Genomic DNA, 12,500 nt, shown 5'->3' with positions numbered 1-12,500 from the left:
GCATGTGTAATTAAATTATGAGAGCATACTTAGAGGGCAATTCGATCTGATGAACTTCCCTAGATTAAAGCGGTTGTGTAATTGTAGTAAACATGGCTTCGAATCGTGTACGTCATTAAACTTGAAAGCACCAAGGTATTGATGGGAATAATGTTCAGTTAAAGGACAACTTTCAATAATTAATAGAGACTAAGAAAAAATAAAAGTGCTTAACACATCATGTTAGCTCTTGGAAAAAGTTCCCAGTTGGAATTTCACGTGCGCCTATATGTAACGGTATAGGACAGTAATAGTAAACAGATAAATACACACGGAGAGAGAGAGAGAGAGAGAGAGAGAGAGAGAGAGAGAGATAGATATGGTATGGGGGGAGGGGGTGAGGCGTGGGGCTGGCTGGCTTGTGTGCGCATGATAAAGTGAGTGATGGAAAGTGGTTGCCCAGCCATCGTGTGGTGGTGGTGTGCTTGGCCGAGGGTGTGGACTGTGTACCATCTAGAGTCGGTGCATGGCAACCCACGGTCTCGCACCTCCGCCTCAACTCTCACTCGCGCTCAGAAAACTTGCCCACTGAACGAAAAGAATTGGATACCATTTGTTACGTGTTTCCGGGAGTTTACGAAACAGTTTTGACGAGGAAAGAATTTTGAAAATGGAGGATTTTACGCCGTACGCCGACGAATTCACTTAGAACGTTTGTTGGCTTTGAGATCATGACGTATTTGCATTCATAGTTATTTGTCAGTGATGGGGACTCTTACTCTTGGTTGGGAATGAGAGCTATGCTTCTTCAGAGTGCGTGTGAAGTGTTCGTGCTTATATCAGGGCCCTTTTTACAACGGCCGTCTCCCAATGGCGTCCAAAGTCTTGGAGTATACTACTTAACATCGACATTAGGTGAGTTAACTTTCTTCTACTTCAACACTTCCTAACTACTTCGAAAGTTAGATTTGCAACAGCAACTTGGATAAAGTTTTACTTATGCCTTCTTTCACCATCCCATCACGGGTTATTTTAACAATTCTCAAGTTCACAAAACTAAGATCCCATGGAAAGAAGAACAAATTGTTTTTGTATAGCCTTATGTATTTGCTTGAGTGCCGTATGTATTTTATTTGCGCGCGTATCTTGGCTAGCATCTTTACGAGAAGTAGAAGATTAAATAACAGTTATGTATGCATAAAAAACCAGAAGGTTAAATAATCAAAATGTTATATACAAGTCGTAGCAGACTAAACGCTTCAACTGCAACAAACGTCAATTATGAAAAGAATAATTTATAAATGAAAATTCGAAGTCTTTTCAAATTTCAAAAACGATTAAAATAATGTTTAAATAATGAACACTTTGTCATCAGGTTAGGCAATATGGGAGAACTGTTTTTTACAGAACAATCAACATGTCATCGTACGTGTGGTGAGGTATAATGCCTTCTAGGCCTAGTCGTAACTCGTATGATTTATTTAGTCAAGGGTCTCGCATATTCGTAGTCTTATATAACTATGTATCTTGAAATGGTTTAGAAATGTAAATTTTTAACCCAATTTAACCGTGGAGCCAGACACAGACAGACAAATAATAGGCTAAAAATATGCATTCCGCTAACGAGAGAGAAAAACCAAAAGATACTTTTGCGTTATAGCAGTCGCTAGCACACGTAAGTTGAGCCCCCTAAGACTTATCTAGAACCCTTTCTCCCCCTCCCCCATCTCATATTACCCAAGGTCAAATGGTAGCAACCCTTCCTAATTCCATACACAACGCCGGATTCTATACCTTAACCACGCTTCCAGGTATAATGGATACTAATGGCTTTCTCTATCCTCGTCCGTTATTCTTCCATTCAAAGCCAACGCTCCTAGCTCGAGGAGGACCTGTTCCTGGAGGAGGAGGAGCTTCCCACTCCGCTCCTTCTCTTAGCTCTCTTTCGAGTGCTTTATATCCCCCTATAAATCGGAGAAAAGGAAGAAGAGGAGGAGGTGGGAAGAGAGGAAGAAACAAGAGCAGTATCGTTCTCCTAATTACTGAGTAACCCGATCTCTCTTAGCTGCGAAGGGGTCCTAACAAGGCAATGCTTTTCCATTGTTCTTTTATTTGCTCGTCGAAAATTGTGTGTGCGTGAGAGAGAGAGAGAGAGAGAGAGAGAGAGAGAGAGAGAGAGAGAGAGAGAGAGAGCATGAGGAGGTGGTCTTTGTATAGAACGGAATATAAATGCATTATCAGAAGATTATTGTTTTTCATCATTTATATATATATATATATATATATATATATATATATATATATATATGTATATTTATATATATATATATATATATATACATATATATATATATATATATATATATATATATATATATATATATATATATATATATATATATAGAGAGAGAGAGAGATATAGAGAGAGAGAGAGATATAGAGAGAGAGAGTTAGAGATATATTGAAATAAAGTAATCGATGCTGCATAAACCGGATCATTTTCGGATTAAGCAATACAACGAAGTTTACGTGACTAAATGTAGATTAGGCCGTCACGGGCAAAGGAACGGGGCCCGAGAAGTACAAGGAGTAAACTTATGTTAAGTAAAGTATAAATCAATTTCCGTAGCTGTCGACAGCGCAGGCCCTGTTCCTTTCCTCAATCATTTGCATATCAGTTATTCTCTCTCTCTCTCTCTCTCTCTCTCTCTCTCTCTCTCTCTCTCATCTATACATATATGAGTGATGCCCCGCTCTGTCAGATGACTCTCTCTCAAATTGAGTGTTGTTGTTCATAAATAATTTTCTTCGTCAGCTTCGCTTCTTAAAGTTTCAGTCTTCCTGCAGGTACTATATTTCCTTCAGCTCATAATCACCAAAAGATTGGTTAACTTTAATAAGCATAATTAATTCGTCAGTCAGAATATCTCGTTCGGGACAAAACCTCATTAAAGCCATCATTATAACATTTGAGTTTTGCTTGACTTGCAGAACGCCAAATACTCCGTGAATTTCGTCTCTTCTGTTTGAAAGATTCACGGATTAATATCCGTTCGGCTTCAAGCGGATCTCTTCTCTCTTTCTGTTGCTTGTACGAGTATACAGACTCTCTCTCTCTCTCTCTCTCTCTCTCTCTCTCTCTCTCTCTCTGTTACTTTGGAAACGAATGGATGTTCGGATGTGAGTGATAATATTTGAGCTAATTTCATTTTTCCTAATGAAAACGGTACCATATAATGAGCCAAAGGAGACCTTTGTTTTTATTTGTATAAATCTTAGTTTCCACTTTTTAATTTTCTTCTGTGCCTGCCGAAGCGCTTCCAATAAACCGTGGGTATCGGTTTCATTTAAACAAAATGAAAAAATGGAGCGATAGATTTCAGTCGTTCTTTTTTTTTTTTTAAAAAAACTGTACATTTTAGATATTCCTTTTCCCGGGCAGTTATTTTTTCCCCGAGTACATCGTATGTGTATTGCAATGTCGACGGCTTTTTTTATTTAAATTTTTGGAATTTGAAAACGGATCCGATATGCGACGCGTATCGGAGTCATGTTCATGTGCGTTGCAGATAAATTTGTTTCCTTTTTAAACTAAGGCAGTCGAGGATGAAGCATTCTGCTTGCTTGTGGTAGTGGTTTAACTTTACCAAGATAAAGAAAAAATTATTACGATTATTAATTTTTCAAAGATGTTAAGATGCAACAATGGGGGTATTTCCGCACATTTCGAACTGATCCGAAGATTTGTTTTCAGAGGAATCAAAGAAGACCACTTGTTTTGGTGCGCGTTGATGCTAATTACTAAATTAGAAAGGAACGCATGCTTACTATGTGAAGTAGCTAGTGTTAACAGTGAACATTAAAAGAAAATCGTGTTTGTAGTAGCATATGGGAGTTTGTATATTAAAAAAACTGTTTTAGGATGTTGTCAGTGTAAAGTATAAGAAAGAACGAACTTGTTTTTTGAATGGTGTTAAGTGCAATTAGTATTATAAATGAAAGAGTGTTAGTTGAGTTGTGTTAACGATGTTAAATATGAAAACAATGTCCTTATTTCAGGGTGTTAGCAAATTGAAATTAAGAGGAAAAATTTTTTTTACTTCGGTAAAGAATTTAGATTTTGTTTTCTTTACGTCAGTGAACGGTGTTGAGACGCCAGTTTCGTACTAACATGATGATTGATAAATTCTGTTTAAATGTGAGAATAGCCTGCTTTCCACGGTCAGTAACGCATATTAATTTTGAAAATGTTAGCGGTAATTTGTGAGGAATGTTAATGTACTGTAGTTCCTCGTCCTCCAAGTCCTCAAGTAGTATCTGGATGATTTCCAAATGTTTGGAGTTCTTGTACGCAGTGGGATCTGTTGCGGGCGCTTCTTTGTTTCGTCCTTGAGGACATTTCGAATGGCAGCTCAGTTGTCGTGTCTTAGCTCGTAGGGAGTTTACTTTTGTTCTTTTGACTGTTATGTCAAATTCAGTGGATCTTTGCTTGCAGTTTCATGCAAAGACATTTTAGAAAGCTGTCTTGAAAGAAATGTTGAGTTTTATAAACGTGGGCTTGTGAACGGTCTCTAGGCTTGAAGAGTTATATCCAGAAAGAAAGATGCATAGTAAAAAGTCTTGGATTTAGGGCCATTGTCATAGAACCATTTCATATCGAGTCATGGACACCATATTAACGTTCCCGTTCGACATCTACTCAAGGGTTCGGTCACTGATATCTTTTTCCTCTCCCTATCTATATGCAGTGCTTAACAAAAGAGATAAAGTAAAGATAAGTATCTTCTACATTGGAATTATGGAAATAAAGTAGCCCCTTGTAAGAAAGATCTAATAAGCGAAATTAGGTAAAGATAAATAGCCCCTTGTAAGAAAGATCTAATAAGCGAAATTAGGTAAAGATAAATAGCCCCTTGTAAGAAAGATCTAATAAGCGAAATTAGGTAAAGATAAATAGGCCCTTGTAACAAAAGATCTAATAAGCGAAATTAGGTAAAGATAAGTAGCCCCTTGTAAGAAAGATCTAATAAGCGAAATACGGTAAAGATAAATAGGCCCTTGTAAAAAGATCTAATAAGTGAAATTAGGAAGATAAGTAGCCCTTGTGAAAGATCTGTAAGCGAAATTAGGTAAAGATAAATAGCCCCTTGTAAGAAAGATCTAATAAGGAAATTGAGAAAGAGAACAATAGAACTTGTAAGAAAGATCTAATAAGTGAAATTAAGTAAAGTAGCCCCTTGTAAGAAAGAACTAAAAAGCGAAATTAAATAAAGTTGAGTAGCCCCTTGTAAGAAAGATCTAATAAGCAAAATTAAGTAAAGATAAGTAGCCCCTTGTAAGAAAGAGCTAATAAGCGAAATTAAGTAGAGATAAGTAGGCCCTTGTAAGAAAGATCTAATAAGCGAAATTAAGTAAAGATGGTAGCCTCTTGTAAGAAAGATCTAATAAATAAAATTAAGTAAAGATAAGTAGCCCCTTGTAAGAAAGTTCTAATAAGCGAAATTAGGCAAAGATAAGTAGCCCCTTGTAAGAAAGATCTAGTAAGCGAAATTAAGTGGTTAAGTAGCCCCTTGTAAGAAAGATCTAATGAACAAAATTAGGTAAAGATAGATAGCCCTTGTAAGAAAGATCTAATAAGCGAAATTAAGTAAAGATAAGTAGCCCCAAGAAATATCTAATGCCGAAATTAAGTAAAGATAAGTAGCCCCTTGTAAGAAAGATCTAATGGCAGAATTAAGTAAAGATAAGTAGCCTCTTGTAAGAAAGATCTAATAACCGAAATTAAGTAAAGATAAGTAGCCCCATGTAAGAAAAAGATCTAATAAGCGAAATTAAGTAAAGATAAGTAGCCCTTTATGAAAGATCTAATAAGCGAAATTAGAAGTAAGATAAGTAGCCCTTGTAAGAAAGATCTAATAAGCGAAATTAAGTAAAAGATAAGTAGCCCTTGTAAGAAAGATCTAATAAGCGAAATTAAGTAAAGATAAGTAGCCCCTTGTAAGAAAAAGATCTAATAAGCGAAATTAAGCGAAGATAAGTAGCCCCTTGTAAGAAAAGATCTAATAAGCAAAATTAAGTAAAGATAAAAGCAGCCTTTGCAAGAAAGATCTAATGCTGAATTAAGTAAAGAGTAGCCTTTAAGAAAGATCTAATAAATGAAATTAAGTAAAGATAAGTAGCCCCTTGTAAGAAATAACTAAGAAGCGAAATTAAGTAAAAGTAGCCTAATAAGAACAAATTAAGTAAAGATAAGTAGCTCTTGGCAAAACATCTAATAACCGAAATTAAGTAAAGATAAGTAGCCCTTGTAAGCAAAGAATCCCAATAGGCGAAATTTATTAAATATAGGTAGTCTCTTGTAAGAAAGATCTAATAAGCAAAATTAAGTAAAGATAAGTAGCCCCTTGTAAGAAAGATCTAATAAGCGAAATTGGGCAAAGATAAGTAGCCCCTTGTAAGAAAGATCTAGTAAGTGAAATTAAGTAAAGATAAGTAGCCCTTGTAAGAAATATCTAATAAGCGAAATTAAGTAAAGATAAGTAGTCCCTTGTAAGAAAGAACTAAGAAGCGAAATTAAGTAAAGTTGCCCTAATAAGTGAAATTAAGTAAAGATAAGTAGCTCCTTGTAAGAAAGATCTAATAACCGAAATTAAGTAAAGATAAGTAGCCCCTTGTAAGAAAGATCTAATAAGCGAAATTAAGTAAAGATAAGTAGCCCCTTGTAAGAAAGATCTAATAAGCGAAATTAAGTAAAGATAAGTAGCCCTTGTAAGAAAAGATCTAATAAGCGAAATTAAGTAAAGATCAGTAGCCCCTTGTAAGAAAGATCTAATAAGCGAAATTAAGTAAAGATAAGTAGCCCCTTGTAAGAAAGATCTAATAAGCGAAATTAAGTAAAGATAAGTAGCCCCTTGTAAGAAAGATCTAATAAGCGAAATTAAGTAAAGATAAGTAGCCCTTGTAAGAAAGATCTAATAAGCGAAATTAAGTAAAGATAAGATCCCCTTGTAAGAAAGATCTAATAAGCGAAATTAAGGAAGATAAGTAGCCTTTGTGAGAAAGGTCTTTACCTAAGGAAGATAAGTAGCCCTGTAAGAAGATCTAATGCTGAACTAAGTAAAGATAAGTAGCCCTTGTAAGAAAGATCTAATAATGCTTAATTTATGAAGATAAGTAGCCCCTTGTAGAAAGATCTAATAAACGAAATTAAACAAAGATAAGTAGCCCATTGTAAAGAAAGATCTAATAAACAAAATTAAGTAAAGATAAATAGCCCCAAGAAGAAAGATCTAATAAACTAAATTAAGTTAAGATAAGTAGCCCCCTTGTAAGAAAGATCTGTGCAGCGAAATTACAAAGATAAGTAGCCCTTGTAAGAAAAGATCTAATAAGCGAATTAAATGAAGATAAAGTAGCCTTGTAAGAAAAGATCTAATAAGCGAAATTAAGTAAAGATCAGTAGCCCCTTGTAAGAAAGATCTAATAAGGGAAATTAAGCAGAGATAAATAGCCCCTTGTAAGAAATATTTAATAAGCAAAATTAAGTAAGGATAAGTAGCCCATTGTAAGAAAGATCTAATAAGCGAAATTAAGTAAAGATAAGTACCTTCTAACAAGAGAGAGAAAGTAAAGATAAGTATCTTCTAACGAGAAATTAAGTAAAGACAAGTATATACCCTCTAATAAGAGATTTAAGTGGATAAATATCTTACAAGAGATATTAAGTAAAAATAAGTGCCTTCTGACAAGAGAGATTAAATAAATGTAAGCAATTTCTACAACATACACGTCATGTTAAAACCGACCTTTCTTTCCCTTTTCTGGTGAGCTTTGGAATTCTCCTCCTTTTCATGATTTTCGTGTTTTAAGCACAACCATTCTTCCTTTTCCATTCCATATTTTTTGCCTTCCTCGGGATTGTGAAGTTACCCTTCCCATTAGCCTCTGCACTTTTTCAGGCGACACGTGAAAAGGCCATTAGCATTTATATATATACGAGCTGGCCGAAGGTATGGCAGTTCAGTGCCCTTATTGGGCTAAGAGCTGAAAAAGGAGAAAAAAATGGAATGTATGAGATTGACTCGTATGCGCATTTTGGTATTCATTTATTAATTTCCAACAGTTTTTTCTTTTTAACAAATGGGAATGTAATGCCGAGGAAGTTATTTTTGAATAATAATAATAATAATAATAATAATAATAATAATAATAATAATAATAATAATAATATAGTAATCATTCATAACTGAAAGGCATTGCTTCTAGTAAAATATTTAGACATTAAGAATTGAAGACTAAAGGCTGTTATATAAATGCTAAAATCTTTTTATGTTTTATTTTTGGGACACTCACTTAGGATTTCCTCTTGTGTACAGTCATAGAGGTCTTTGTGGAATATTATTCCTCTACTGTAGTTGAAAATAAAGGGAGGCTTAATACTCATGGTGATATGATCTTAAAAAAAAATGATGTTTTCGGTTCGTCAAGATGCTATTTTTTGAAATACTACTAGAACCTTGATGTTATGAAGCTATATTCTAAGCTAACCATATAGTGATGCAGTTGATTGTAGTTACTACGGAATTGAGGAAAATAATTGTGATAACTTTGATGTTCTGATGTAAAGTACGCCGAAAGCATTGATGCAAAGGAGTACTGCTGTAGCACTGATTTCCTGTTGTTATTTGCCACACCTTCATTTAAGTACTGATATTAATCGAAGTATAAAGATTTAAATGTAATATTGATGTTCTGAAATTCGTTGTGAATTTTGTAATCTTATAATGTAGCGATAGTGAAGAGTTAAAAAAAACGAAGAAGTGAAGAGTGAAGTTCAGGCGCACAGTAGTTTTCATGTGGTGAAGTTAGGTATTGCAGTGGAATAAATGCAACAAAGTACTACAAAACATTGATGTAATGGAGTAAAGTAATATATATATATATATATATATATATATATATAGTATGTATATATATATATATATATATATATATATATATATATATATATATATATATATATATATATATATATATATATTATATATGATTATAAGGTATATAATAGAAATCATGATGTACGTAGTTGAAGGTTCACGATACATTGATGCCAAAATAAGTACTACGATAGCATTGAATCGTTAGAATAATTTCTAACATAGCTTTGTTATTTTGGCACAAATTATAACTAAACGCGATGTCAACATAATGAAATGAAGCGGAAAAGTAACATGCAGTGGCTGAGTGAAGTCCTAAGATGGAGTTGAGATGACAGTAGTTGTCAAAATAACGCGATTCGAATAACCCCACACACACACACACACACACACACACACACACACACACACACACACACACACACAGAGAGAGAGAGAGAGAGAGAGAGAGAGAGAGAGAGAGAGAGAGAGAGAGAGAGAGAGAGAGATTTCTTAAGCCTATATCTCTTCGGCCTTCTTGTACATGGAGAGTCCCTTCGCATTTGGAGCGATCAAACCTTCCTCTTAGGAGGTATATGAATCATATACATGTCACAAGGAGGCAGGGGAGGATTTCTTCTTCTTCCATTTACAGATTGGAAAGGAAAGGAAGAGGAGTTGGAGTCGACATATCTGGCGCGGCCCTAAAACCTAGTTTCAGGGTTGGTATGTGGAATATTTTTCTCGCAGAGATTACTCGAAGATTCTTTTTATCAGATGAAATGGAAATCATATTCAAGAGACACTCGCTGTGTAGAAAGTTTTTCCCCCCAAGAAGCAGCCTCATTATGTTGATTTGCTCCCTTTCTCTCTCTCTTGTTTGGGTTATAGAAAAAAGCACAAATCTTCATTATGTTGATTTTCTGAGTGGTCCTAGAAACATTGCATATGTTTTTATTGTCTGCTGCACCATTATACTCATAATTTCCTTTAACTGAGACGTTATTATATACTTCACATTTGATTCTCAGTTCATGAATATGGGTATTGTACATGATATATAATCTATGTTTTCCTATTAGTAGTGAGTTTTCTGTAGCAGGAAATAACTGTCAAGTGTTTCCATCTTCTATATAAGTTTGAATAGAATGGGGATAAAATGATGCCCCTTCGTTTGTATAGCTTTTATTGTGAGTAGGTTTTTTATTTATGTGTATAATACAAAATGCTCTTCTGAGCGAATGAAAAGTTCCTTTAGATTTAATTGCATACTCTCCATGTAAAGCCGAGAAGTAAGATTCTGCTTCTTCATTAAATTATTGTAAATCTACTTCAGAACTACATCTCTTAGTTCATATTTTTAAGTATCGCTTTTGAGTTTGTGTGTGTGTATGTGTATGTGAGTGTGTGTGTGTGTATGTGTGTGTGTGTGTGAGAGAGAGAGAGAGAGAGAGAGAGAGAGAGAGAGAGAGAGAGAGAGAGAGAGAGAGAATTTTGGAATTCTCAATCTTATGAATAATTATTGAGTTTAGAGGATTTTGGCATCATTTATTCATGACAATTTTGCTTGTTCAGTTTTCTAGGCAGTCTACATATGTAACAGCTATGGTTCTTTTTTTGCTTCCAGTGTTAGAGAAATCAGTAGATTTATTTCTGGTTTATCAGAAGATTCCAGCTTGCATATTGTCTTATTTCGAGGAGTAAAACCTACTCGAACTTTATAGTATTTTCGTCTTTTTATTACTGTTGGCATGCTTGGATTTTTTCCCCATACGTCTTTCTCCCACCACCCCCCTAACATAAAGTGGTAGCTCCAGAAATTGTTGGCCCTTTGGTATTCAGCAAATCTTTGGGATGAGGTTGCTAGCCCATGCCTTCTCAACAAGCTACTAGGTACTTCATTAATTTCTTAGATTAACAGGGACATAGCAGGGTTTAGTTTAGAGCTTTCCTCTCCGCTCAGGCATTGAATTGGGGACCTGTCTTGCCTGTAAAGTGAGCATCCTGGGGACTGGACTCGAGCAATTTGATGTATCAGTTTTTGTTTGAAGAGTGACCAGATTCATTTTGACAGGAACAACAAAATTGGTCTGGCGATGATAGTTTGAAAAGAGAATCATCTTCGGCAATGATGTTACATTGCATAAAATAACTTCATTATTGTGATTAATCTGACTGTTAATTGCATTGCCAATGAATGCGTCAAATTGAATGATGCTGAGATTAAAAGTTAGAAAGAATAGAGGGTAAAAGTCAACTAAATTATGAAATGTCATTCATTTTAAAACTTCATTAAAACAGCCCAAAGAAACGCTAGTGGTGATTTTACACAAAATGCTCATGAAGCTCTTGTTTGATTGGTGTAGGGTGCGGGACGCAGGTTGGGGGAGGGGGGATTGCTTTGAGGTGGGGCTTTGGAATCGCCATTTAGGGAACCTTGCCTAATAGAATTTCTGACCTGAAGCCGCCGCAGGTAAATCTGACTTGTGATTGTCGTTGCTGTGGATCCAAGTTTTGGGCCTTTGATTGCTTTAGAGCAAAGTGCGTCGCAGTGGTGGCCAGAGGAAGCGTCTGCTGCTTGTTTCTATGTCGTTCCCGCCTGTACTGCATCAACAGCAGTCTACCTTTTTGTTTCCTCGAAAAAATGTAAAAAAAAAAAATATATATAAAGAGGCTGTTGTAGTATTCATTAACATCATATTGAAACAAGTTTTGCTTCTCATATCTCATTCAAGTATTTTTGTTCTTTTTTGTCGTTAAGAGGCTTTATTTGCCTCTGTTTTTCTGGGGCGTTATGTTGTGACCTTATAGCCTGAACTGTCAATTTCTAGACGTCACGGTAGCCTCTGTTCCATAACGTTTTAGGTTTTATATTACTTCGCCATTTTGTCATTTTTATGGCTGCATTTGCTCATATTTCCTGGAAAATAATAATGGTACCATATTGCATCCAAAATGTCGGGCTAAAAAAGTAATATACTGCTTAACTGCATATGTTCCGGAAGGTCGACGAGACCATTAGTATTCTTTACGTAGTGACTCTTCAGCATGTGATCATTTGTTTGTAGAGGTCAACTTTATAATTTTAACTAAAACATGGCAATGACTGAAGAAGGCAAGATTCCAATTAAAAACTGATGGTTTACTTGAACGGTGTAATTAAATATTAGCTAATAATGCTCGAAATATAAAAAATATTAGTTCTTAGAGTTATAAAAAATATTAGTTCTTAGAGTTGTATTATAATAACAGTAATAGTTCATTAGAATCATCGACTCTGTAAATGAAAGCACGTTTCTCCTCACGTAGCTATGGAATACAAACTTCTGTAATGAACTTTATGCGACACATTCGTTTAGTGCCAAGAATGCCATCGATCCTTCGGAGAGAAGCGTCGGAAATATGAAGAGCAATTTCTGTAACGCTTCTGTGAGCGCCATTAAAAGGACTATTGAAGCACACTCCTCTGGCCTCTGTCTCTTTTATGTCTTCTGGCCTCTATTGTATCTTATGCCTCACAATGGGCGGCTGGGAATTTTAGTGCCTCTTGCCCTCTCGACACTGACCCCTCCGGGCATCGAATGGAGACCCTTTTGCGCCGAAAAG

The 12,500-nt window shown here is 35.3% G+C and overlaps 1 protein-coding gene across 8 annotated transcripts in view; it reads left to right on the top strand.

Annotated features, from left to right (window-relative positions):
* Window positions 1–429: 429 nt before the first annotated feature.
* The window catches only part of LOC136836438 (uncharacterized), a 527,535-nt gene continuing 515,464 nt past the window's right edge, over window positions 430–12,500 (top strand). For 3 of the 8 annotated variants that reach the window (XM_067100689.1, XM_067100685.1, XM_067100687.1), the window contains exon 1: window positions 435–894. The gene's annotated coding sequence lies outside the window, so the exon portion shown is untranslated. Of the gene's footprint in view, window positions 895–12,500 lie in introns of all 8 variants that reach the window. The other 5 variants (XM_067100681.1, XM_067100688.1, XM_067100680.1 and 2 more) reach the window with 5 other exon arrangements.

Source organism: Macrobrachium rosenbergii, chromosome 56 (assembly GCF_040412425.1).
Source record: "Macrobrachium rosenbergii isolate ZJJX-2024 chromosome 56, ASM4041242v1, whole genome shotgun sequence".
NCBI classification, from domain to species: Eukaryota; Metazoa; Arthropoda; class Malacostraca; order Decapoda; family Palaemonidae; genus Macrobrachium; species Macrobrachium rosenbergii.
This window is presented reverse-complemented; position numbering and strand designations above follow the sequence as displayed.